The sequence below is a fragment of the Portunus trituberculatus genome, chromosome 30, assembly GCF_017591435.1.
Source record: "Portunus trituberculatus isolate SZX2019 chromosome 30, ASM1759143v1, whole genome shotgun sequence".
NCBI classification, from domain to species: domain Eukaryota; kingdom Metazoa; phylum Arthropoda; class Malacostraca; order Decapoda; family Portunidae; genus Portunus; species Portunus trituberculatus.
Genome location: NC_059284.1, coordinates 2,893,759 through 2,918,758, shown reverse-complemented (window position 1 = coordinate 2,918,758; position 25,000 = coordinate 2,893,759). Strand labels below are relative to the sequence as shown.

The following is a 25,000-nucleotide window of genomic DNA, read 5'->3' as shown; positions in this document are numbered from 1 at the left end:
ATATATATATATATATATATATATATATATATATATATATATATATATATATATATATATATATATATATATATATATATATATATATATATATATATATATATATATATATATATATATATATATATATATATATATATATATATATATATATATATATATATATATATATATATATATATATATATATATATATATATATATATATATATATATATATATATATATATATATATATATATATATATATATATATATATATATATATATATATATATATATATATATATATATATATATATATATATATATATATATATATATATATATATATATATATATATATATATATATATATATATATATATATATATATATATATATATATATATATATATATATATATATATATATATATATATATATATATATATATATATATATATATATATATATATATATATATATATATATATATATATATATATATATATATATATATATATATATATATATATATATATATATATATATATATATATATATATATATATATATATATATATATATATATATATATATATATATATATATATATATATATATATATATATATATATATATATATATATATATATATATATATATATATATATATATATATATATATATATATATATATATATATATATATATATATATATATATATATATATATATATATATATATATATATATATATATATATATATATATATATATATATATATATATATATATATATATATATATATATATATATATATATATATATATATATATATATATATATATATATATATATATATATATATATATATATATATATATATATATATATATATATATATATATATATATATATATATATATATATATATATATATATATATATATATATATATATATATATATATATATATATATATATATATATATATATATATATATATATATATATATATATATATATATATATATATATATATATATATATATATATATATATATATATATATATATATATATATATATATATATATATATATATATATATATATATATATATATATATATATATATATATATATATATATATATATATATATATATATATATATATATATATATATATATATATATATATATATATATATATATATATATATATATATATATATATATATATATATATATATATATATATATATATATATATATATATATATATATATATATATATAAATTGAACAGTATTTCTTACAACCACGTTACGGGATTGTAAGAAAGTGGCTTTGAAAAATATTCCGTGTAAATCTTAAGAAATCTCTGACTGCAGACTAACGCATGCGTGAAGCAGACTACGACTACCCATAACCGCCTTCTCCCCTACTTCTCCCTTATATGGCAGGTCAGAGATATATACTCATCGACTTTTGTACGCCGAATAAGCCGAACCTGACGTGCCCTCGGCCTTCCGTTGTTCGTCAGTTTTGTGTCTTGTACCAGGTTTTGAGCCTTTGGCGGCCCTTCCCGTCCATTTGTAGCTGTCCCTCGTCGTTGTTTAGTCGTCTTTGTCGGAGAAAGGTATTTTTGTTGCGTGTGGGAGCGGGGGCGGGTGTGGTTGGCGTGTTTTTTTGTACCTTCCACCTCTCTTACCCTATTCTTTCTTCCTTCTGGAGACCATGTTGTGTAGGTGTTTTGTTAGGGCTTTGTGGAGGATGGGGGTGTGGGTGCCTCCCCCTCTTCCCTTTATTTTTTTTAGCTCTAATCTCGGGTTTTTTTGTCCTTAACTGTGTCCTTTTGTGTTCTTGCTTTGGAAGTGAGTGTGGGGGCGAGGGATGGAAGGAAGTTTGAGGGCGCACGTGGGGTGCGTCCACTCCCTGAGCCCTTCACCGCATCCTCCGTTTTTTTTTTTTTTTTTTTTTTTATTTATTTTTTTTTTTAAGGTCTTGCGCGACGGGGATTAAGTGACTTGCTTGTGGTGTCTATCTCTTCCCCGCGGAGATACTTGTTAAGCGTGTTATTTTATGCAAGAGGGAAACTAGCTAAGGGAAAAAAAAAGCCCCATTTCAAAAGTTCCCTAAAGAAAATCCCTCTTAAAAGAAGTCAAGTCGTAGGTAGATGGAATTACAGAAGCAGGCAGGGAGTTCCAGAATTTGCCAAAGAAAGGAATGAATGATTGAGAATACTATTTACTCTTCTATTAGAGAGTTTGACAGAATAGGGATGAGAGGAAGAAGAAAGTATTGTCCAGCGACGCCGCAGGAGGAGGGGAGGCATGCAGTTAGCAAGGTCAGGTAGCATGAAAATAGCAATGAAAGATAGAAAGATATGCAACATTTCGGTGGTGAGAAAGAGGCTGAAGGCAGTCAGTCAAAGGAGGGGAGTTGATGAGACGAAAAGTTTTCATTCTACCTTATTTAATAAAACTATATGAGTGGAACCCCCCAAGCATGCGAAGAGTACTCCATACAAGGACGGATAAGGCCCTTGCACAGAATCAGTACTTGGAGGACGAGAAAAACTGGTGGAAACGCCTCAGAACGCAGAACTTCATTGCAGTCGTTAGGCACAGATTGTGAATCAGAAACACTACATACGTAAAAAATCGCAAATTGGCACGTGTGAACCCGCCTTCAGGCTAAACGCTTTATTAACCTATAATATTTAGTTCTGATATAATATTTTTATATGCTATTCATACACACAGTAACTTACCTCTTACAAGAAGTTACATATAGCTGCAAGCAGCACTAGTTCACTTCCACAATGATCGAAAACTGTCTGATATAGTTCTGTTTTGGTAAATGTATTGCATGCTAGTCATAGTGCTTCCCTGTGAAGTACTAGTTCCTATCGACACTATCTCATAGTGACATACTCATATTAATTGATTGAAAGTTTTGTCTGCTCCATATATATAACACAATTTATACTTAATTAAGTCAATACACCACGCATTTATTTTTACCCTTCCTGACGATGCTTTGTGGGTAAGGGGTACCTGACGAATACTGAAAGGCTTCAAAGGGTACATAAGATTAAAAAGGTCGAGAACCTCTGATTTACGTGGATATTGGTGCGTATGGAAAAAGTAGTGATTCAGCAATTTTTACTGAGTCCTTACTTTATAAAAAGCTTGTGGAAAATACGTTGGATGTACCGGAACAAAATCTATTTCCACTGTTGATACAATAAACTTTCCTCATGTAATTGTTGGAGATGAGGCTTTTGAAATCATGGAAAATGTTATGAGACTCTACAGTGGAAAACATCTGACATACGAGAAGATTTTCAATTATAGATTGCCAAGGCCACATAGGCACATTGAATGCACTTTTGGTATCCTGGGCCCGTATACACAAAACTTTTTTGTTAGCCTTAACAATCTCTGCTAGCTAACAGAAAATCACTAAAAGTAATGCACCAATGCTTAGCTAGCAAATGTCACCTAGTAAACAGTTGTTTGTCAAATCCCGCTAAACAATGCTGAAGTTAGCAGCTTATGAACATGTAAATGGACATATTATTAAAAATTGCACACATAAAACAGTGTTATTAATGCAGTTGTTCAAACTTTATTAATATAGTATCATGATAGCACATAAATAGCGTATGTATGTTTTTTTTAGGAGTACTTATTAACCTACGACAGATATTTTTGGACGGAAGCGCATTGCACCGTATGTTTGTAAACAGTGTACAGGCGGCCGCTCCACAGACAAATCTTCCTACAGAAGACTCAACAATTACTTCAGAGGGTATAAACATGGCAGAAGAACCACAGAAAAAGAAAAGGAAACCAAACTGGTCACAAGAGGAAACACTCCTCTTGGTCAACGTGATTATGGAGAAAAAAATGATTATAAATGGGCGATTTAAACCAAGTTTATGCCACAAGGACAAGAGGGAGGCATGGCAAAGCATAACTGATGCCATTAATGGAACAAATCCACTGACTAAGCGGATTGTATAAGAAGTCGAAACCAAATGGTTTTCTGTCTTCTCAAAATCGAGGAAGAAAATTTCGGCAATAAAGGCTGAATATAACCAATCAGGTAAGATTAACTTATTACTGTATACTCTTCCGTTTTAAGAAGCTAACATAAGCGAAATAGCTTTCACGTTATTTCTATTGCTTATTCACCTCAATCAACTTGTCACAATTACTCGTACTTTCATTAAGGTAAAAATTTAGCATTTGAGTGTTCCTTCTCACAGTATTAATAACATGCATATCATTTAACAAAGATGTGTTACAAGTACTGTAGCAGTCAAATTCAGTGCAAACTTAGTCATACCTACAAATTATATTATACCGTAATGTGTAGTGATATTGTATATTTGCAGCTTTACAGTACTGTGCTAAAATACGGCACGTCTAAATACTATCGGAACACTATCGGAACAGAAATACTATCGGAACACTACTATCGGAACACAAAAAGTGACCAATTATGGATAAATATACAAGAAATCAAGTTAGTAATGGGATGTAAACGTTGCTAAGAACATGAACAATTAAGAATTAATAATTACATTGACTTTGTTGGGAACCATAGTGATTTGGTGGTAGGTGTACCATAGGAAAGGTGTATTGCATTATTTTTTTGGTGCTGCTCTTTCTGCCCTGGGTCGTCTACGCTGGCCAGGTTTTTTGGCAATACCACCCACATTTGGAACTTTGAATTCACCGTCAGTGGAGGTTACCATTTTAGGAATTTGCTGTTTCTTGTAAGTGCAAAATGCTGAGAAAAGTTTTTTTTTGTCATCTTCACTTTTGTTTTTCCAGTGGGCATGCCCAACATAGAATTTCTTATGTAGGGAAGGGTGGAGGACATAATTTCCCATGCCAAAGAGAGCCCGTCGTAGGTCCAGCATTCGAATATTAGCCACACTGTAAAGTGTCTTTATTAAATCAGGTAATTTTTGAGACTTCCAATTTATGGCCTTTTTGATCACACTCACCCTTGGCATATAGAGGCAAAAAAGTCAATGTAATTATTAATTCTTAATTGTTCATGTTCTTAGCAACGTTTACATCCCATTACTAACTTGATTTCTTGTATATTTATCCATATTTGGTCACTTTTTGTGGTCCGATAGTAGTGTTCCGATAGTATTTCTGTTCCGATAGTGTTCCGATAGTGTTTAGACGTGCCCGCTAAAATATGATTAACTATTCTTGAAGGTGCTGGTGGCCCCCAAGCTCCTCCACTTGACCCAGTAGACATGAAAGTTGAGGAATTATTAGGGGAGAAGAATGCAACTGTGATAGGTGTGATTCAGAATGATCTCGGCTTTCATACATTGAGGTAAGATTCTTGCAATTTTTTTTGTCCTGTGTACTGTATTGGACTTTCTATTGTGTAGTGTACCACAATTTTGGCCTAACATTTGCATTGATATAATTTTATCAGATAGTTCATCCTTCAGCAAGGCATTTTTACATACTGTACTGTAGCTGATATGCACACTTCTCCTTGTGAGATTAAATTTGTTGCATGTTTTTAACTGTGGTAAATTTATGCAATGGTTTTAGGAAGCTGCAGACCCAGCAACGGCAGGAAGACACTGAAGAGTTGGGAAAAGAACCACCCCAGCAACAGGTAGAGGATGATAGTGAACTCCCCCAGCTTCATTGGCAAAGTGTCCAAGTCCAGCCCCAACCACAACAATCTTCGCACAACCCCAGCACAAAGAACTCTTGGAGGATGGGTCCTTTATAGAATGCACCATAACTGAACCTGAAATCTCTAAGGCCCAACCAAGTATATCAACACCAAAACTAAGAAAGTGTTCAAGTGTCAGTGCTGAGTATGAACAATACAAAGCTGAAAAACGCAAATTGAAACTTGAAAAGGAAAAGCTTAAAATTGAAAAAAGAAAAGTAAAATTGTTAGCATTGAAGCGAAACATTGAACTTAAACAGAAGTTAATAATGGCTGAAATTGAATATTACCAGTCTTTGACAGCAAAAATATGAAAAATTAATAAGTTAATTGTATAGGCTTCATTTTTGGTACAGTAGAAATTTATGCTGAGGAAATGAAAATATATTATTTTATTTATTAAGATTTTACAGTATACTGGAGTATTATTAACAAGATTGGATCTCATGAAGATTGTCCACCCCAGAGTACCCAACTGAACATTGTCCACCCCAGCTGCTCTCTCATGAAGATTGTCCACCCCAGCCGCTCTCGGCATCCAACACCAAAGTTTAGGTTAGGTTAGGGAATGGTCGGGTCAGCTGAAGATTGTCCACCCTAACATGCTTGGGGTGGACAATCTTCATGAGATTCACAATATTATATACTGTAGCATGTATGTAAAGGAAAAAAATACAAATTATATTATTTTATAAACTGTATTTGTTTCAATTCATTTTATCTTTCACTTTTGACTATAAGGGGAAAAAAAAATTGTTAGTAGAGAGAGAGCACTGCAACAGCATTCACACTTTCATGATACCTCACTCAGCCACTGGTCTGCTGCAATATAAATTAATGTACAAAAATTTAGTAGTTTAGAAAATAAGACTGGCACCAATCACAAATATATATGCACAGTACTGCATCTCTGATCAAGGGTAATTAAGTACAGTACTGTACTGTACTTAAACATTTATTAATTTAGTGAACATATATTGTAATATATACAGTATACTGTATTGTACAGTATACAGTATAGTACATTCAGAAAAGCTGATAAGGATAAGTAGCACATACCTGAAATGAAGATTGGCAATATAATCTCGAAATGGATATCCGTTACGGCCAGCTGGTCTACCAGGATTACGAGGTATCCCAGCTTCACCTGGCTCTTCTTCATCTGCACCTACGTCCCCTTCAGCTGTATCGTGGAACAGTTCATCTTCCTCGTTGATAGGCAGTGGAATGTTAAACTGCTTGCACATGTTGTGGAGCAGAGCACAGACATAGACGATTCTGCATGTCTTCTCTGGGGACAATCGTACTTCACCATGATGTACATGGAACCGTCGCTTGAGCTGGCCAATCCCCCTCTCTACTACACAACGTGTCTTCTTGTGTGCTCTGCAAGAATTGTTAACCATCATAAGGTGAGGTATTGCAGTATATACAGTAGCATCTATAAGCTCCATAGTGTTAAAGAGGAAATCTGTACTGAAGAGGAATTCTATACTGTATTGGTATTTTGGTTGTTATCACATTAAGTAATGACTACTACCTAGACTGGAGAGGACAATACCTCCTTTAAAATAAACTGTACTATACAGCCTAAGAAACATGATTTTAACTTACGTGTTATAGTTTGTCTGAACGCCAGCCAGAAGGTTTAGATAAGGCGTCAGCAACCACTCCTTGCAAGGATAACCACTGTCTCCTAGAAGGTAGGATCCAGCTGGGACATAGTTTTGTTCAAAAAGTGCCTTCAAGCCAGACTCGTCCAATATCCTGGCATCATGTACTGAGCCAGGCCACCGTCCCAAAACATCAAGTATCATGTACTTGGCATCGAATACGACTTGCACGTTGATGCTGTGGTATCGTTTTCTATTTACATATAAATGTTCATCGACACTGGGAGCCACAATTCTAATGTGTGTGCCATCTATGGTACCCACAACACCGGGAAACCTATAGTCTTCCATGAACTCTTCTTGTTTCACTTGCACTTCTTGGCGAGTCAATGGGAATTTTACAAATTGAGTTACAATATCTGAGTAATGACACGGCTGATTGTTGCTTGCGAGGTCCCAAAGTCGTCACTGCTGCACTGTTGCATTTTACCCGTGGCCAAATATCTTAGGGTAATTGCCACCTTCGTCTCAGGACTCAGTGGTCGATTCCGTTCTGTTCCGGATTGAAGTTTGTCCCTCACTAAATCAGCCACTGTTATTATACCAGCACGGTTCATCCTGAAGCGTTTGATGAGTTCGTCGTCATTGTACTCGTGGAATACGTCCCGTCGCTGTCGATACACTCGCTGTCGTCTTTGTAGTTGTTGTTGCTCCGCCATCTTCTCTACTAATAGGAATTTGTTGCTCCGCCATCTTCTCTACTAATAGGAATTTGTTAAGAGTTTAATAGTCCTCCACAGCACTTTTACCTTAATTAACAGTACTTTTAAGGCCCTAACAAGTTTTCTGTATCCACTGTTAGTGCTTAACAGCTAAATGTTAGCCTTAACAGGAAATTGTTACCCTTAACAGCTATTTGTTAGTGCTAACAAGTTTTTTGTATACGGGCCCTGGCTAATAAGTGGCGCATAGTCCATAACCCTCTCAATGTTAACGTTGACTTTGCTGAAGACATAATAAAGGCATGTTGTATATTACATAACTATGTAAGGTCAAGAGATGGTTACAAGTACGACAACTTACCTGTATTACATTAAACCAGTATTTTTTAGTAAATGGTTTGTCATTTGAAAGTACAGCGGAGGGAGGGGACGTCAGAAATCGCTATAGCCATGAAAAAGAGATGACAAATGCCAATTTTCTTAGAAATATAGGTAGGAAAACTCTTTCACAAGTTGAGCGTCGACTGTACATGCTGCACAGACTAAAGTCCCTGAGGACACCGGCAGAAGAATTGCTGGAGTGTGTATCCCACCTTCATCCTCCTTAAACTCATGTTTGTCTCCCCAGCGTGGTCTTCTCTCAGCTCCACTCAACAACAGTAGCAGGAGAATGTGCTAAATATGGCTTGCAGGATCATTGTTGGTCCTGCCTACACCATCCAGGAAGACACCCTGACCACCGTAAATCAGCCTAAGCTGTATACCAGACACCAAGAAAAGGGGGGGCATGCTGCATCACCCACTCCTGCACTACTCGCTCTCCCTATAACGCAGCTCGCCCGATCCGTGCCCCCTAAAGACACAACGCACGGACCGATACTGCCTTAGTGCGATTCCCACCAGGGTCTAGTCTAGTCCTACGCCTCTCCCCTTTCCCCTATGTTTATTCTAAGTTTGTACATATATACAGCAATCTCAATAAACCACATATTATAATTATTATTATTATTATTATTATTATTATTATTATTATTATTATTATTATAGTAGTAGTAGTAGTAGTAGTAGCAATAATAATAGTAGTAGTAGTAGTAGTAGTAGTAGTAGTAGTAGTAGTAGTAGTAGTAGTAGTAGTGGTAGTAGTAGTAGTAGCAGTAGTTGTAGTAATAATAGTAGTAGCTAGTATAATTATCATCATCAGTATTACACACACACACACACACACACACACACACACACACACACACACACACACACACACACACACACACACACACACACACTCTCTCTCTCTCTCTCTCTCTCTCTCTCTCTCTCTCTCTGTCTCACCTGACGGCCATGACGTAGGATATTTGATAAACGAGTGAAGGACGAATTGTTTTCCTTGTTGCTCTTCAATAATGCCATACCCTTTTTTGGTAAATGTTCCTGAAAAAGATAAATTAACAGTATTCATATATATATATATATATATATATATATATATATATATATATATATATATATATATATATATAGACAACGGTCACGACGTGCGTCGGGGGCCTATTTTCACAACAGCCTGTAACATAGACGGGCAAAATGTTCTATCTTGCATACTTTTTCATATTTTGTGTCATATATCACTTCATACTTTACTTAGACATTTTATTTCATATCGTTACACTCTGGAATGATTGCTGACTTGCGGAAAGCGGGACTAATGTTAGTGGACTGACAGTCTCAGAACTTGCAGATACTTGGTCTTACTGTATATTATAATGTAATTCCCCTCTTTCAGCAGATTGCTATAGGTTATTTGCCTGATTTCTTTCACGTTACAAGTCATAGAAAGAATATTTGGTCAATACTAGGAAATAATGATACGCAAATCAAAGATAAGATTCGTCCCGCGAGATTAATTAGAATTATCAGGTTGGAACAAAGAAGATAGGCCAGATGGCAGGATGTTGTTGCAGTCAATATACTAGTGAGGGTAGTGTATCGTGAGCGTACCAACACCTATTTCTGATATTTTCGTTTTATAAGTTGAATTTTGAAGGCCCTGTTAAAACAACACTGCTTCGGAGCAGTTGCAAGAGGTGTATTAAAGCCAGACTTCGCCTTGTAAGAGCAGTGGCGTAGTGGATAAGGTGGTGAGCGTGGGATCGAATACTACCACATACCGCTTTGAAGCTATGGCATTTCCCGAGTGGATTAAAGTTACCTACATGTCACCATGATACCCATGTTCTAGGAGGTTACACCAAAGATGCGCTTGAGTGGTGATATGGGTCCTAGGATTTGGATTTGGATTTTATTATGACGCCGCAACAGCGAGGGTTATTTGGCGCCGCTACATTAATTAAAAGACAAAAAGGCTTAAAAGAAAGTTTATAAAATAACTAAAAGCAATTAAAAGCAATATAATTAAAGGTAGCTAAAAAAAACTAAAAAGAATAAAACCTTATAAAACATTAAAATACATATAATAAAATAAAATAAAATTCTAAAATTCACAAATAGGGAAGGAGGCCAGCCTCTCCCAAAAAAACAAAAACATCATGGTCAAGGGCCATACATGATGGTCCAGGGACATCAGATAGGAGATTGACACCGCTATCTCCATCGCGGCACCGATAGAGGTAGCGGTGTCGCAAGTCTATCAAGCTAGGGCACTCGACAAGTAGGTGCCGTACTGTAAGTGGCACCAGACAGTCATCACAGTAAGGTTGAGGGTCCCTGGTCATCAGGTACTTATTTGTAAGGTACGTGTGACCTATACGTAGTCGCGCCAATAAAGTCTGTAAACGGCGATCCCGGACATGGGTGTATGTCCATTGGGGGATAGAGGAAGTAGTGATCTCTCCCATTTTCGAGGTTGCGACCCCCGTTAGCCATCTCCTCTGTCAAATTGCTGCAACTGCCTCACGAATTAGAGGAAAGGCATCTCGAAACGGAACAGGTGCAGGAGATGGAGCGCGATTTGCTGCCTCTTTAGCGAGGTGATCTGCGTGTTCATTCCCTGGAACACCAACGTGACCAGGGACCCAACAGAACCCAACACGATATCCTCGTTGTGTAAGAAGATATAGCCACTCCAGGGCTGATAAAACCAAAGGGTTAAAGGATATACTGCAAGAGAGAGAAGTAAGAGCACTGCGACAGTCACTAAAAATTGTAAAAGACGAAACCGGGAGAGTAAAAATTATTTGTAAAGCTAGGACTATGGCAGACAGCTCCGCAGTAAAGACGGATGCCACTGAAGGAAGGCTGCCACACAGATAAAAAGAGGGGAAAACCACACTAAACCCAACGCCTGCGTCGGATTTAGAACCAACAGTAAAAACAGGAATATCATTAGAATGGATAAAAAAAAAATGTTCTAAAAACTGTGTGGGACAGAGCTGGCAGAAAATCCTTCTTGCCATCCATGGCAGAAGGGCATAATGAGATAACAGGAAGCTGCCAATAACCAACTCGTGGAAGACGGAAAGAGTACACAGGAATGCGGTCGATAGATAAATCCGCCATGAGATTTGCAACTTGATGGCCAAAAGGTTTAGGGAGACCAAGTCGAGTGACATACACATCCGAAGCCGTCCTGCGAGACGCCTTAAGCGAACGGAAATGGGGTACCCAAGTAAATAAGACGGTTGTCAAACAATAGGCCAAGATATTGGGTGGCCTCCACACATGAGATGCGTCTATTGGCTAAATATAAATCGGGATCTGGATGAACGCCACGATTACGACAAAAATGCATAGACACGGTCTTTGAGGTGGAGAAACGAAAACTATTTATGTTGGCCCAACTGGACACTCGATTGATTGCCAGTTGGAGCTTTCGCTCAATCAGTGACATTCTAGCAGCAGCAAAAGAGATGCACAAGTCGTCCACATATAAAGAGCTATGAACGCCATCTGGGAGAGTATCAATAACACCATTTATGGCGACTGTGACTGTGACTAAGAATACTTCCCTGTGGAACGCCATCATTTAGAGCAGTAGCCTCAGAGAGAACACTCCCCACTCGATCCCGTAAAAAACGTCTGGATAAAAACTGTTGGATAAAAAGAGGAAGGTGGCCACGAAGGCCCAAATTAAACAAAGACTGTAAAATGCCATGACACCAAGCCGTGTCGTATGCCTTCTTCAGGTCAAAAAAGATTGTTGCTTGATGGTGGTGATTAGCGAAGGCCTCACAAATGGAAGAATCTAGGGATAAAAGAACATCAGTAGTAGACCTCATCTTACGGAAGCCATACTGTACCGATGACAAGTACTTCCCCCTCTCCAAGTACCACATGAGTTTTACATTTACCATCTTTTCTAACACTTTGCAAATACAAGACGTCAAAGATATAGGACGGTAATTCGTAGCCTCGAGATGATCTTTCCCAGGCTTCGGAAATGGGAGAACCACTGCCACAGCCCAAGAAGATGGAAAGTCACCGGTATGCCAAATCATATTATATACATTTAAAAAAAAGCTAAAAGCCCGGTCAGACATGTGACGCAAAAAGGCAAAGGAATGTCGTCAGGACCAGGAGAAGAGTCATGACACTGGGACAAAGCAGTCCGCAACTCAGAGGCAGAGAAGGGGACATTATAGGACTCCCCTGCAGAGGAAGAAAAATTTATGCCAAGAGATTCCATTCTCTGTCGGTGACGTGCGCCCTGGGCTGCAGGATCCTTCTGGGAAATATTGGCAAAGTGCTCCGCGAAGAGGTCGGTGAAAGTCTTAGGCCCCCCACACACGAAGCGATTTTAGAAGCGCGATTCTGGGTTGACCCCAAACACACAGCGACTGGTGTAGTGACAGCATTTCCCCTCCCCCGCCATACCCCCCATACCCGCTACTGTATCCACGTGGACTGCCCTCTCATTGGCCATAACACCCACCAATGACGCGGGAAGCTATTTTTATTTCATCTATTAATAATTCGGTATCAAAGCGGTCAGCAGATCCCTGGTCACTCATCTTGCTATGCGTGGTTGTGATGCACTCCTCCAAGCTGGATGTTACCAGTTACCCCGTACTCCCCCTCCCAGCTGCCCCGCGCTCGGTCTCCACGTGGAGGAAAACTGCTTGATAGCTCATTGGCTCTATCTGATCTCACCCCGACCAGCCAATGAGATGCAAGTAGTGATGAAATCGCGGGAAGTTGTCGCCTCGTATGTGGGGCTTCATAGTAACATATGTTACTCGAGTCGCTCGGGACTCGCGCTTCACCAAGGGATATCTCGAGTCGTGACCACGTCTGAAGGCTCCAATTGACTTTGGAGTCGAGCTTCTCGAGTCGCGCTTCTAAAATCGCTTCGTGTGTGGGGGCTTAGGGTCTGCCACCGTTCGCCCAGCAGACAACAAAACTGGTGGGGGAGGAGCAGAATACTTCCCAAAAATTAGGCGGACTTTGTTAAAGACATTCGTAAGAGGGATGTGGGGATTAATGGAAGACACATAAGCTTTCCAAGAGACTCTTTGTGCCTCTTTCAAAAGCTTCCAGGCACTGCGGGTCCCCACAATGTCGCCGGAGACGAGAGAAAGCCGCCCGTTTCTCTTGCACAGCTTTAGTGCATGCTGCACTAAACGGGACGCTTAGTAAAGCGACCTGACGTCCTAAGGATTGTCTGAAGCGCTACTGAAATTTTAAAAAATCGGTAAAATAATCAACAGTCTCAGCACAAGTAGTAAAGTCAGCCAGCAGACGGATAAAAGAGCTAAGGTCTGTGAATCAACGCCAATCTGCCTTGTCTAAAAACCCAGCGTGGAGGCTGGGACTATGGCTCAGAGTTCACAGATTCCAATAAAATCGGAAAGTGGTCACTACCGTGTAAATCCGGTAGGACCCGCCAGTTAAAATCGAGGGAAGAATTAGAAGTAGAGATAGAAAGATCAATAGCTGTAAAAGTCCAAGTAGTACTGTGGAAATGTGTAACATCCCTAGAATTTAAAACCTCCAATCCCTCATCCTCAATAAAAGAACCGATTAAAACCCCACGAGGATTACTAGCACCTTCATCCCACAATGGGTGACGGCCGTTAAAATCTCCCAATAAAAGGAAAGGCGGAGTCAGCTGACGCACCAGGCCGTCAAGCTCACCCCTGGAGACAGGAAGCCGAGGAGGGAGATATAAACTGCAAATAGTGTAGGATCGTCCCATAAAAACCTTAACAGCAACCACCTGAAGGGAGAGTTGAGTTGCAAGGGGACAATAGGTATGTCTTGACGGACTAGGATAGCTGTGCCACCGTGGTGGCCCTGGTCAGGAAAGGAGTGCTAAAAAAGGCACGATAGCCAGGAGGACTAGAATAAGTACTATCACCAAGCATAGTCTCTTGCAGAGCTACACAGGCTGGAGAGAACTCCGACAGTAAAGCTCGGAGTTCCCCCCACGAGGCGCGAAGGCCTCTACAGTTCCACTGTAGAAGCTTGAAGATGACTATTTGGGTGCAGTGGACGGGCGAGCCTTTTGAGGCTGCCCGTGACTGACCTGACTAGAAATAATGAAACGACGAGAAGACACCGGGAGTTGTGATGTGCCGGGTTGTTGGACCGCTGCCTTTCGGCCTGCCGGTGAGTGATGCGAACCATCATCACTCCTACCGGTCCTCGGAGGACGAGGGTCAGGCTGGACTCCACTTTTTGACACAGCGGGTCCACGAGGGACGGCTGTGACAATATCATCGGACGTCTCCATGCTGAGACCGTCCTCATCACAAGAAGCCCGATATGAGACGGAGGGCGTCACAGAAGACTGGACAGAAACTACTGGAGCTACCATTGCAGAGCGGTCTCTGGAGGACTCACGATCATGTGCACCGGGAGAAACCTTAGATTGCTTAGGCTGAGCAAAATCTATCGACTTCGCAAAGCCACGGTGCCGTTTGGTCATGCCCTTCAAAGGCTTAGACGATACAGGAGGCAAATGGACATCCACTATATGGGTTAGTTTGGTCAAGTCCGTATTATTCTCGTCGCTTCTTGCAGGTGACTCAACTGAGTCATCGGACAAAAGGGCAAACCTATTGGCCAAATGAAAAGGACCACCCGCCCCAACAGAGCGAGAGGTAGCAAGAGTTGTCTACGGACCGGCAGACTCAGTTGAAGAGCGAGCGGCCAATGATGCATAGGATGTCGCACCAGTACCATCCTTCTGGCGGTACAGGAGTTCGCGGCGGGCGCTACCGAGACTGGTGAACTGAGAGTTAGCAAGCTGTAAAATGTCTTGCTCCAGGCGATACCTGGGGCATTGCCTGAAACGTACCTGGTGAGCATCACGGCAATGGAAACAGCAGGCAGCAGCATTGCAATGCTCCTCAGAGTGTGAATCTAGTGCAGAGCAATTACCACATCGAGCAGCTTCCTTACAGGAGCTTTTGCCGTGACCGTAGCTATAGCACGAGAAATATTGAAGAGGACGGGAGACAAAACGTCTCACCCTAAGATTGATAGGACCTATATGAACACGGTCAGGAAGGGCGGAACCAAAAAAGGTGAGAAGGACCATGTTGGAGGAGTTCCTCATCTTAGTCACCTTTTGGACTGAGCTAGAACACATTGCTAGTATTTCCTCATCAGGGAATTCATAAAGATCCTGACTGTACACACAACCTTTACTGTAATCAAAGGTGGGATGTGCCTTAATAGTCTCAAACATGCTGTCAAAAGGACATAGTAGATGTTGCAACATCCTTGCCTGTGTGATATCTTTCGCTCGAACTAGCACCCCTTTCCCATATTTCTGGAGGTTTCCCTAAGGAATCGTGCCGATCTCTTTAGAGAAGTACCGGGAGGCATGGATAAAATTCCCGCGCCCATTTCTGTAGTACGCCACAAACCAACGTGGAGGCGGGATCTGGCGGACTTCACCCCCGCAGATGGGAAACGCTTTGTCGTGGTGGGGGGACTTGCGTGCCCCTGTGACCTGGCGAGCTATGCTAGAGGGGCTTAGGCCCCTGCTCTGCCCTTTCGAGGGGGATAGGGCTACCCATGCTAGTAAGGTCGCCAGTGAGGGGCCAGACTAAATGGTTCCTAAGTAGGCTGCCAGTGGACCAGCGGAGCCACCCGCTGGAGGGATCGCCCAATAGGGGCCGTCCTGTGCTGGATGGTTGGGTGTCCAGGCTGGGATGCTTTGGGAGGGGGGTCTCAGCTCTGTCGTCCACAAACATTCGTAGCATGTGGGGCCTTTTTTTTAAAACGACTGGTCCGAATGGGGACGAGGTACTCCGTCCTCGGCAGCCAGCGGTTCCTCCCATATTAGTCCCAGTAGGTGGTTTTCCTTGTCCCTGGAGCCAATTTTTGTGTAACTTTATACATATGGTTAAACACAAAAAACAGTCAGGTTCTCGTGAGGTGGCTGACCTTGCCCGCGAGACATCATCTTCCGGTCTGAGTGGGAAGGATTCCCCTCCACAAGAGCCTCCCGCAGTAGTCTCCTGTTCTAGGAGTTCTTTCGAGGGACGTATTTCTGCTGGTAAATGTTAATCCATCATTTTCCTACCACGCCTTGCACTCACTTCTCAAGGTGTATGGCACGGTTCTACGTATTCGACTGGTTTATGAATAGGACTTTCCATCTAACCGTTGCTATGTAACTTTTCTGTCATGTGATGAAGCCCGTCTGGCTTACGAAAATGTAGCATCTCTGGCCTTTGCCGGCCATGGCTTTAAAACTGAATTTCTCCAGTCACGTAATATTTCAGAGAGTGACATGGATTACATCCCAAATGTTTTTGAAAACTATTTAGAGAATTCAGTTCCAGCAGTCCGCCAGATCCCGCCTCCACGTTGGTTTGTGGCGTACTATAGAAATGGGCGTGTGAATTTCATCCATGCCTCCCGGTACCTGTCCAAAGAAATCGGCACGATTCCTGATGGGAATGTGAAAAAGTATGGGAAGGGGGTGCTTGTGCGAGCAAAAGATCTTACGCAAGCTAGGATGTTGCAACATCTCCCATGCCCTTCTGACAGCATGTTTGAGACTGTTAAGGCTAATCCCACCTTTAATTATAGCAAAGGTTGTGTTTATAGCCAAGATCTCTATGAATTCCCAGAAGAGGAAATACTCGCAATTTGCCCTAGCTCAGTACAAAAGGTGACTAAGATGAGGAACTCTTCCAACATGGTCCTTCTCACCTTTTTTGGGTCCACCCTTCCTGACCGTGTTAATATCGGTCATATCAACCTTAGGGTGAGGCGCTTTGTTTCTCGCCCTCTTCAGTGCTTCTCATGCTATGGGTACGTTCACGGGAAAAGCTCGTGTAAGGAAGCTTCCCGATGTGGTAATTGCTCTACACTCGATTCGCATTCAGAGGAGCATTGCAATGGTGCAGCTTATTGTTTTCATTGTCGTGATGCTCACCAGGTACCGCCTGGAGCAGTACATTCTACAGCTTGCCAATAGTCAGTTTATCAGCCTCGGTAGCGCCCGCCGTGAACTCCTGTACCGCCAGAAGGACGGTACTAGTGCGACATCCTATGCTTCATTGGCCGCTCGCTCTTCGGCTGAGTCTGCCGGTCCGAAGACAACCCCTTCTGCTACCTCTCGCGCTGTTGGGGCGGGTGGTACTGTTTATCTGGGTAACAGGTTTGCCATTTTGTCTGATGACTCGGTTGAGTCATCTCTTAGAAGTGACGAGAAAATACGGACTTGACCAAAGTCACCCAAGTAGTAGATATCCATTTGCCATCTCCTAAGCCTTTCAAGGGTCTAACTAAGCGGCACCGCGGCTCTGCGGAGTCGTTAGATTTAGCTCAGGATAAGCAGTATAAGTTTTCTCCCAGTGCACATGAATGATGGTGAGTCCTCCAGGGACCGCTCTGCTAGGGTAGCTCCAGTAGTTTCTGTCCAACCTTCTGTGACGCCCTCCGTCACAGATTGGGCTTCTTATGATGAGGACGGTCTGAGCATGGAGACGTCCGATGATATTGTCACAGCCGTCCCTCGTGGAATCACTGTATCGGAAAGTGCAGTCTTGCCTGATCCTCGTCCTCCGAGGACCAGTAAAAGTGATGATAGTTCGCATCACCCACCGATAAGCCGAAAGGCTGAGGTCCAACGACCCGGCACATCTCAACTCCCGGTGTCTTCTCGTCGTTTGATTATTTCTAGTCAGGTCAGTCACGGGCAGTCCCAAAAGGTTCGCTCGTCCACTGCACCCAAATAGTGGTCTTCAAGCTTCTACAATGGAACTGTAGAGGCCTTCGCGCCTCGTTGGGGGGAACTCCGAGCTTTGCTGTCGGAGTTCTGTACAGCCTGTGTAGCTCTACAAGAGACTATGATAGGTGATAGTACTTATTCTATTCCTCCTGGCTATCATGCCTTTTTTAACACTCCTTTCCCTGACCAGGGCCACCACGGTGGCACAGCTATTCTAGTCCGTCAGGATATACCTGTTATTCCGGTACAACTTAACTCTCCCCTTCAGGTGGTTGCTGTTAAGGTCTGTACACCATCTGCAGTTTATATCTCCTTCCTCGGCTTTCTGTCTCCAGAGGTGAGCTTGACGGCCTGGTGCGTCAGCTGACTCCGCCTTTTCTTTTGTTGGAAGATTTTAACGGCCGCCACCCATTGTGGGATGAAGGTGCTAGTAATACTCGTGGGGTTTTAATCGGTTCTTTTATTGAGGATGAGGGATTAGAGATTTTAAATTCTGGGGATGTTACACATTTCCACAGTCCTACTGGGACTTTTACAGCTATCGATCTTTCTCTTTGTACATCTAATTCTTTCCTTCATTTTAATTGGCGAGTCCTACCGGATTTACACGATAGTGACCACTTTCCGATTTTATTGGAATCTGTGAAATCTGAGCCACAGTCCCGTTCCCCACGCTGGGTTTTAGACAAGGCAGATTGGCGTCGATTCACAGATCTTAGCTCTTTTATCCGTCCGCTGGCTGACTTTTCTACTTGTGCTGAGGCTGTTGATTATTTTACTTATTTTTTTAAATTTCAGTAGCGCTTCAGGCAATCCCTAGAACGTCAGGTCGCTTTACTTGGTGGAACGCAGCATGCACTGCAGCGGTGAAAGAGAAACGGGCAGCTTTCTCTCGGCTCCGGCGACATCGTGGGGACCCGCAGTGTCTGGAAGCTTTTCGGCGCTGCCGAGCTCGGGCCCGCCGCATTTTGAAAGAGGCACAAAGAGCCTCTTGAAAATCTTATGTGTCTTCCATTAATGCCCACGCCCCTCTTACGGATGTCTTTAACAAAGTCCGGCGAATTGCTGGGAAGTATTCTGCTCCTCCCCCACCAGTTTTGTTGTCTGCTGGGCGAACGGTGGCAGACCCTAGGACTGTCGCCGACCTCTTCGCGGAGCACTTTCCCAATGTTTCCCGGAGGCATCCTGCAGCTCCAGGCGCACGTCACCGCCAGAGAATGGAATCTCTCTGCATAAATTTTTCTTCCACAGGAGGGGAGTCTTATAATGTCCTCTTCTCTGCCTCCGAGATGCGGACTTCTTTGTCCCAGTGTCATGACTCTTCTCCTGGCCCTGATGATATTTGGCATACTAGTCCAGGCGCTTAGGGAAATATTAGGGAGACATTGTGCAAATTTATCTACAAGCATGAAATTTGGCACAGATGTAGGTTAGGCCGTACTGAACTCATTTGTTGAGGGCGCCAAAGCCGATGATCACTGGGGCCGCCATATTGGCAAAATCCAATATGGCCGCCACTTGGTATTTCATTTTGCGATAACTTCACGACTAAAGGTCATACAACATCGTGTAAAAGCACTTTATAGGGGTTTTCGACCTCAAGGAATCCAAATCCGAGCTCAAAAATTTGCATAGCACATCCCATATGCTGAGTATATTTGCAAATTTTCTTTAAAAAAACAGACGTGAAGGGCGATATTTCAGACTTTGCTGTTCAATTGTGGTTACTTTCTAATATATTTATTTTTCTTTTGTTCTCAGACCTACCAAATAGAATCTTACACTGTTTTGTCGTTAAAAGTTGATTCAAGACATCTCGTCCAACACTATCCGACGTAACAACATCCTGACCTTTGCCAATCGACCTCACTTATCCAAGAAAGGCAACAAAGCCAGTGGTACACAGAAGAAAAACATGACTCTTATCACACAACTCTTCCTGTCACTTCAATCACGACCAGATGCTGATGTGGAAGAGTTTTTTCGCTTTGAAAATCAAAGGGAACCACCAAGTTTGGCTGACTATGGCTCACTTAGATCCGGCAGCAAGTCTGATATTCTGGAATGCATCAAAGCTCCAACTGGTCGGTCATCTCAAGCTAGGCGTGCAACGATTGTTGTGTTGGACATGGCAGCAGTTATTCACATGGTGCGACCTACATCAGCAAAAACATTTGCCGAGTATGCTACACAACATATGATCCCGTTCCTGAAATCCCAGATAAATCCAGCAGTTTCCCGCATTGATGCCATATGGGACACCTATCCAGAAGAGAGTTTGAAGTCACTCACACATCAACGTCGTGGTACAGGTCCACGAACTAGGGTTGGAAGTGGCAGCACACGAATCCCAAAACATGATTGGAACAGTGGATTCTCAAGAACAACGACAACAAGAAGGAGTTGTTCATTTTCCTGAGTGAGGAGATAGTCAAGAATGACTGGGGCGGAAACTCCTGCTCAGTACCAAAGGCGAAAATGTTCTATCCAACAGACAAGCCGACGTGTCAGCACTCCAACCCTGTAATCATGCCGAGGCCGATACGAGGATATTCCTTCATCTGGCACATGCAGCAGCCCAGGGCCACAAGATAGCTATTGTTCGTACTGTTGATAGTGATGTGGTGGTCCTTGCCATACACTTCTTCTCAAGCCTTGGTTTCTTGGAGCTGTGGGTTTGTTTTGGGAGTGGCAAAAATGTCCGTGACATCCCCATCCATGACATCTGTGCTCACCTTGGACCTTCCAGATCTCTCGCGTTGCCCCTTTTCCATGCAATAACAGGGTGTGACACGACATCACACTTCCTTGGATGTGGCAAAAAAACTGCTTGGACATCTTGGCAAAACACTCCAGGACTCACAGAAACACTGATGGCATTGACCAATAATCCAAACCTCCTCAGCCTCGATTCTCTACACATGCAGAATCTGGAACGATTTGTGGTCATCATGTACAGCAAGGGATGTGGACTGACCAGGGTCAACGAAGCTAGACATCGTCTATTCACAAGTGGTAGAAAAACCTTGGAAAACATTCCACCCACACAAGCAGCTTTGTTTGAACATCTCAAGCGGGCTCTGCTTCAAGCAAGCTTCTACTGGAAACAGGCAACCTCAGTTCACCAGACTATTCCTAACTTCACCGCATGGGGTTGGCAAAAAGAAAACACTGGTATCTGGTTACCACACTGGACAACACTTGAAGATGCCAGTAAAGCATGTTCCATCCTGCTGCACTGTGGCTGCGAACGGGCTTGTACAGGAAACTGTAAATGTAGCAGAGCTGGAGTCCGATGCACCGGGCTGTGCAAATGCGAAGCCGGGTGTATCAATAATGATGATACTTAGACAAATACCTTCTACAGTGACAGTCCACTAAGAACAGACTCATAAAATTTCTTCATTAGTGAACATGTAAAGAAACAAACTGAACCACTAAATGTATATACAATAAAAACTTTAGATTGGCAAAAGTATATACGCTATGTGAAATCTGAGCTCAGATTTAGATTCCTTGAGGTCAAAACCCATACAAAGTGCTTTTACTTGACTTTTATGCCTTTCGGTTGTGAAGTTATGGCAAAATGAAATATCGAGTGGCGGCCATATTAGATTTTGCCAATATGGCGACCCCAGTGATTATCGTCTTTGGCGCCCTCAAGAAATTGGTTCAATATGACATCATCTACATCTGTGCCAAATTTCATGCTTGTAGACAAATCTGAACGATGGTTCCCCTAAGCGCCTGGACTATACACGTCTGTTCTTTCCGATGCTACAGCTTTAAATGACGGTGTCCAACAGGGAAGTATTCTTAGTGTTACGCTATTCGCAGTTGCAATAAATGGTGTTATAGATACTCTACCGGATGGCGTTCACAGCTCTTTATATGTGGACGACTTTGCATCTCTTTGCTGCTGCTAGGATGTCACTGATTGAGCGAAAGCTCCAACTGGCAATAAATCGGGTGTCCAGTTGGGCCAACATAAACGGTTTTCGATTCTCCACCTCAAAGACCGTGTCTATGCATTTTGTCAAATCGTGGTGTCCATCCAGATCCTGATTTATATTTAGCCAATAGACGCATCTCGTGTGTGGAGGCCACTCGATATCTTGGCCTATTGTTTGACAACCGTCTTACTTGGGTTCCCATTTCCGTTCTCTCAAAGCGTCTTGCAGGACGGCACTATCCCTTCTTCGCGTTTTAAGTCACACCTCTTGGGGTGCGGACAGGGACACTTTGCTGCTTCTTCACCGTACACTATACTTCAAAGCTGGAATACGGCTGTGAGATCTATTCATCCGCAACGGATGCGCGACTACGCATGCTTGACCCCGTGCATCATGCTGGAGTCCGCTTGGCTACGGGTGCATTTCGGACATCTCCAATACCTAGCCTTCTAGTGGATGCTGGTTTCTGGCCGCTCGACCTCCGGCGCCAGTCTTCGATGCTCCGGTGTTGGTTTCGCACCCACCGTCTTCCTGATTCTGTCCCTTGTATGTCAATGTTGCGGGACTCGCGTTCGCAGGCGTATGACACTCGACCGAGTCTACCTAAACCTTTTGGCCTTCGAGTGGCAAACCTGATGATGGATTTGTCCATCGACCCCACTCCTGTCTACTCTTTCCGGCTCCCACGAGTTGGTTATTGGCAGCTTCCGGTTGTTTCATTATGCCCTCCTGCCATGGATGGCAAGAAGGATTTTTGCCAGCTCTGTCCCACACACGGTTTTAGAACACTTTTTATCCATTCTGATGATATCCCTGTTTTACTGATGGTTCCAAATCCGACGCAGGCGTTGGATTTAGTGTGTTTTCCTTTTTTTATCGGTCTGGCAGCCTTCCTTCAGTGTAGCCTCCGTTTTACTGCGGAGCTGTCTGCCATAGTGCTAGCTTTACAGATTATTTTACTCTCCCGGTTTCGTCTTTTACAATTTTTAGTGACTGTCGCAGTGCTCTTACTGCTCTCTCTTGCACTGTCTCCTTAACCCTTTGGTTTTATCAGCCCTGGAGTGGCTATATCTTCTTACCCAACGAGGATATCGTGTTGGGTTCTGTTGGGTCCCTGGTCACGTTGGTGTTCCAGGAATGAACACGCAGACCGCCTCGCTAAAGAGGCAGCAAGTCGCGCTCCATCTCCTTCCCTGTTCCGTTTCGAGATATATTTCATGCAATTCGTGTGGCGATTGCAGCACTTTGGCAGAGGAGATGGCTAACGGGGGTCGCAACTTTGAAAATGGGAGAGGTTACTACTTCCACATTCCCTCCATGTCCGGGATCGCCGTGCACAGACTTTATTGGCGCGACTTCGTATAGGTCACACGTACCTTACACAAAGGTACCTTCTGACCAGGGACCCTCAACCTTACTGTGATGACTGCTTCGTGCCGCTTACGGTGCGGCACCTACTAGTGGAGTGTCCCAGTTTGACTGACTTAAGACACCGCTACCTCTACCGCGGTAGAGATAGCGGTGTCTATTATATCTCAAAGGTCCTTGGACCAGAGTGTCTGGCCCAGGGCCAGACACTTATTTCATTATATGCATTTTAATATTTTATTTAGTTTTACTGTCTTTTTTAGATTTTAGATACTCTACTGTTTTTAACTGCCTTTATGTTTTTTTTTATCTGCTCTGTCTTTTTTAAATTATTGAAGCGGCGCCAAATGACCTCAGACGTTGCGGCGCCTTCAACAAAATCCATCCATCCATCCTGGCGGACTTCAAGAACTGAACTCTCTGAATGGTGATCAAAAAGATTTGGGATGTAGTCCGTTTCACTGTTCGAAATATTGCGAGAGTGGAGAAGTACTGTTCTGAAGCCAGAGCCGGCAAGGGGAAGAGATGCTACATGTTCATAAGCCAGACGGGCTTCGTCACATGAAAGAAAAGTCACATAGCAGCGGTTAGATGGAAAATCCTTATCATTAAACAAGTCGAATGCGAAGAACCGTGCCATACATCTTGAGATAGGAGTGCAAGGCGTGATAAGAAAAAGATTGATTAACATTTACCATTAAAAGAGAGTCACATGCAGCAGAAATGTGTCCCTCAGAAGAACTCCCAGAACAGGAGACTGCTGTGGGAGGCCCTTGTGGAGGGGAATCCTCCTTCCCATTCAGACCTGAAGATGACGTCTCGCGGGCCAGGTCAGCCACCTCACGAGAACCTGACAGTTTTTTGTGTTTAACCATATGTAGAAAGTTACACAAAGGATTGGCTCCAGGGCAAGGGAAACCAACTACTGGGACTACAATGGGAGCGAGCGCTGGCTGCCGTGGACGGGGTACCTCGTCCCCATGCGGACCAGTCGTTTTAAAAAAATGTCCCACACGATACGAAATTTTTCCACGACAGAGCTGAGACCCCCTCCCAAGGCATCCCAGCCTGGACACCCGACCATCCAGCACAGGACGGCCCCTATTGGGTGATTCCTCTAGCGGGTGGCTATGCTGGTCCACTGGCAGCCTACATAGGAACCATTTAGTCTGGCCCTTCACTGGCGACCTTAATAGCATGGGTACCCCTCTCCCCCTCGAAAGGGCAGAGCAGGGGCCTAAGCCCCATCTAGCCCAGCTCGCCAGGTCACAGGGGTACGCAAGACCCCCCACCACGAGAAGGCGGTTCCCATCTGGGGAGCGAAAGCAGAAGCAGCAGACGGCGAGTGCAAGTGATATTGATTAGGTACGATGGAAAAATCAAGGTTGGAGTATAGATGTTCATAGAAAGTATTCCTTGTTAGTTATACCCTAGTGACTGGAACGTCGCCATTTCTATAGAGGATCTTGAGATAGTGGAAAGA

General features: G+C 42.4%; 1 long non-coding RNA gene across 1 annotated transcript; it reads left to right on the top strand.

Moving 5' to 3' along the window:
- Window positions 1–4,078: 4,078 nt before the first annotated feature.
- Window positions 4,079–8,981, top strand: LOC123510825. Its single transcript, XR_006676611.1, has 3 exons — window positions 4,079–4,100; window positions 5,234–5,357; window positions 5,585–8,981. It is a non-coding gene; the product is annotated as an uncharacterized LOC123510825 (long non-coding RNA).
- The last annotated feature ends 16,019 nt before the right edge of the window (window positions 8,982–25,000 follow it).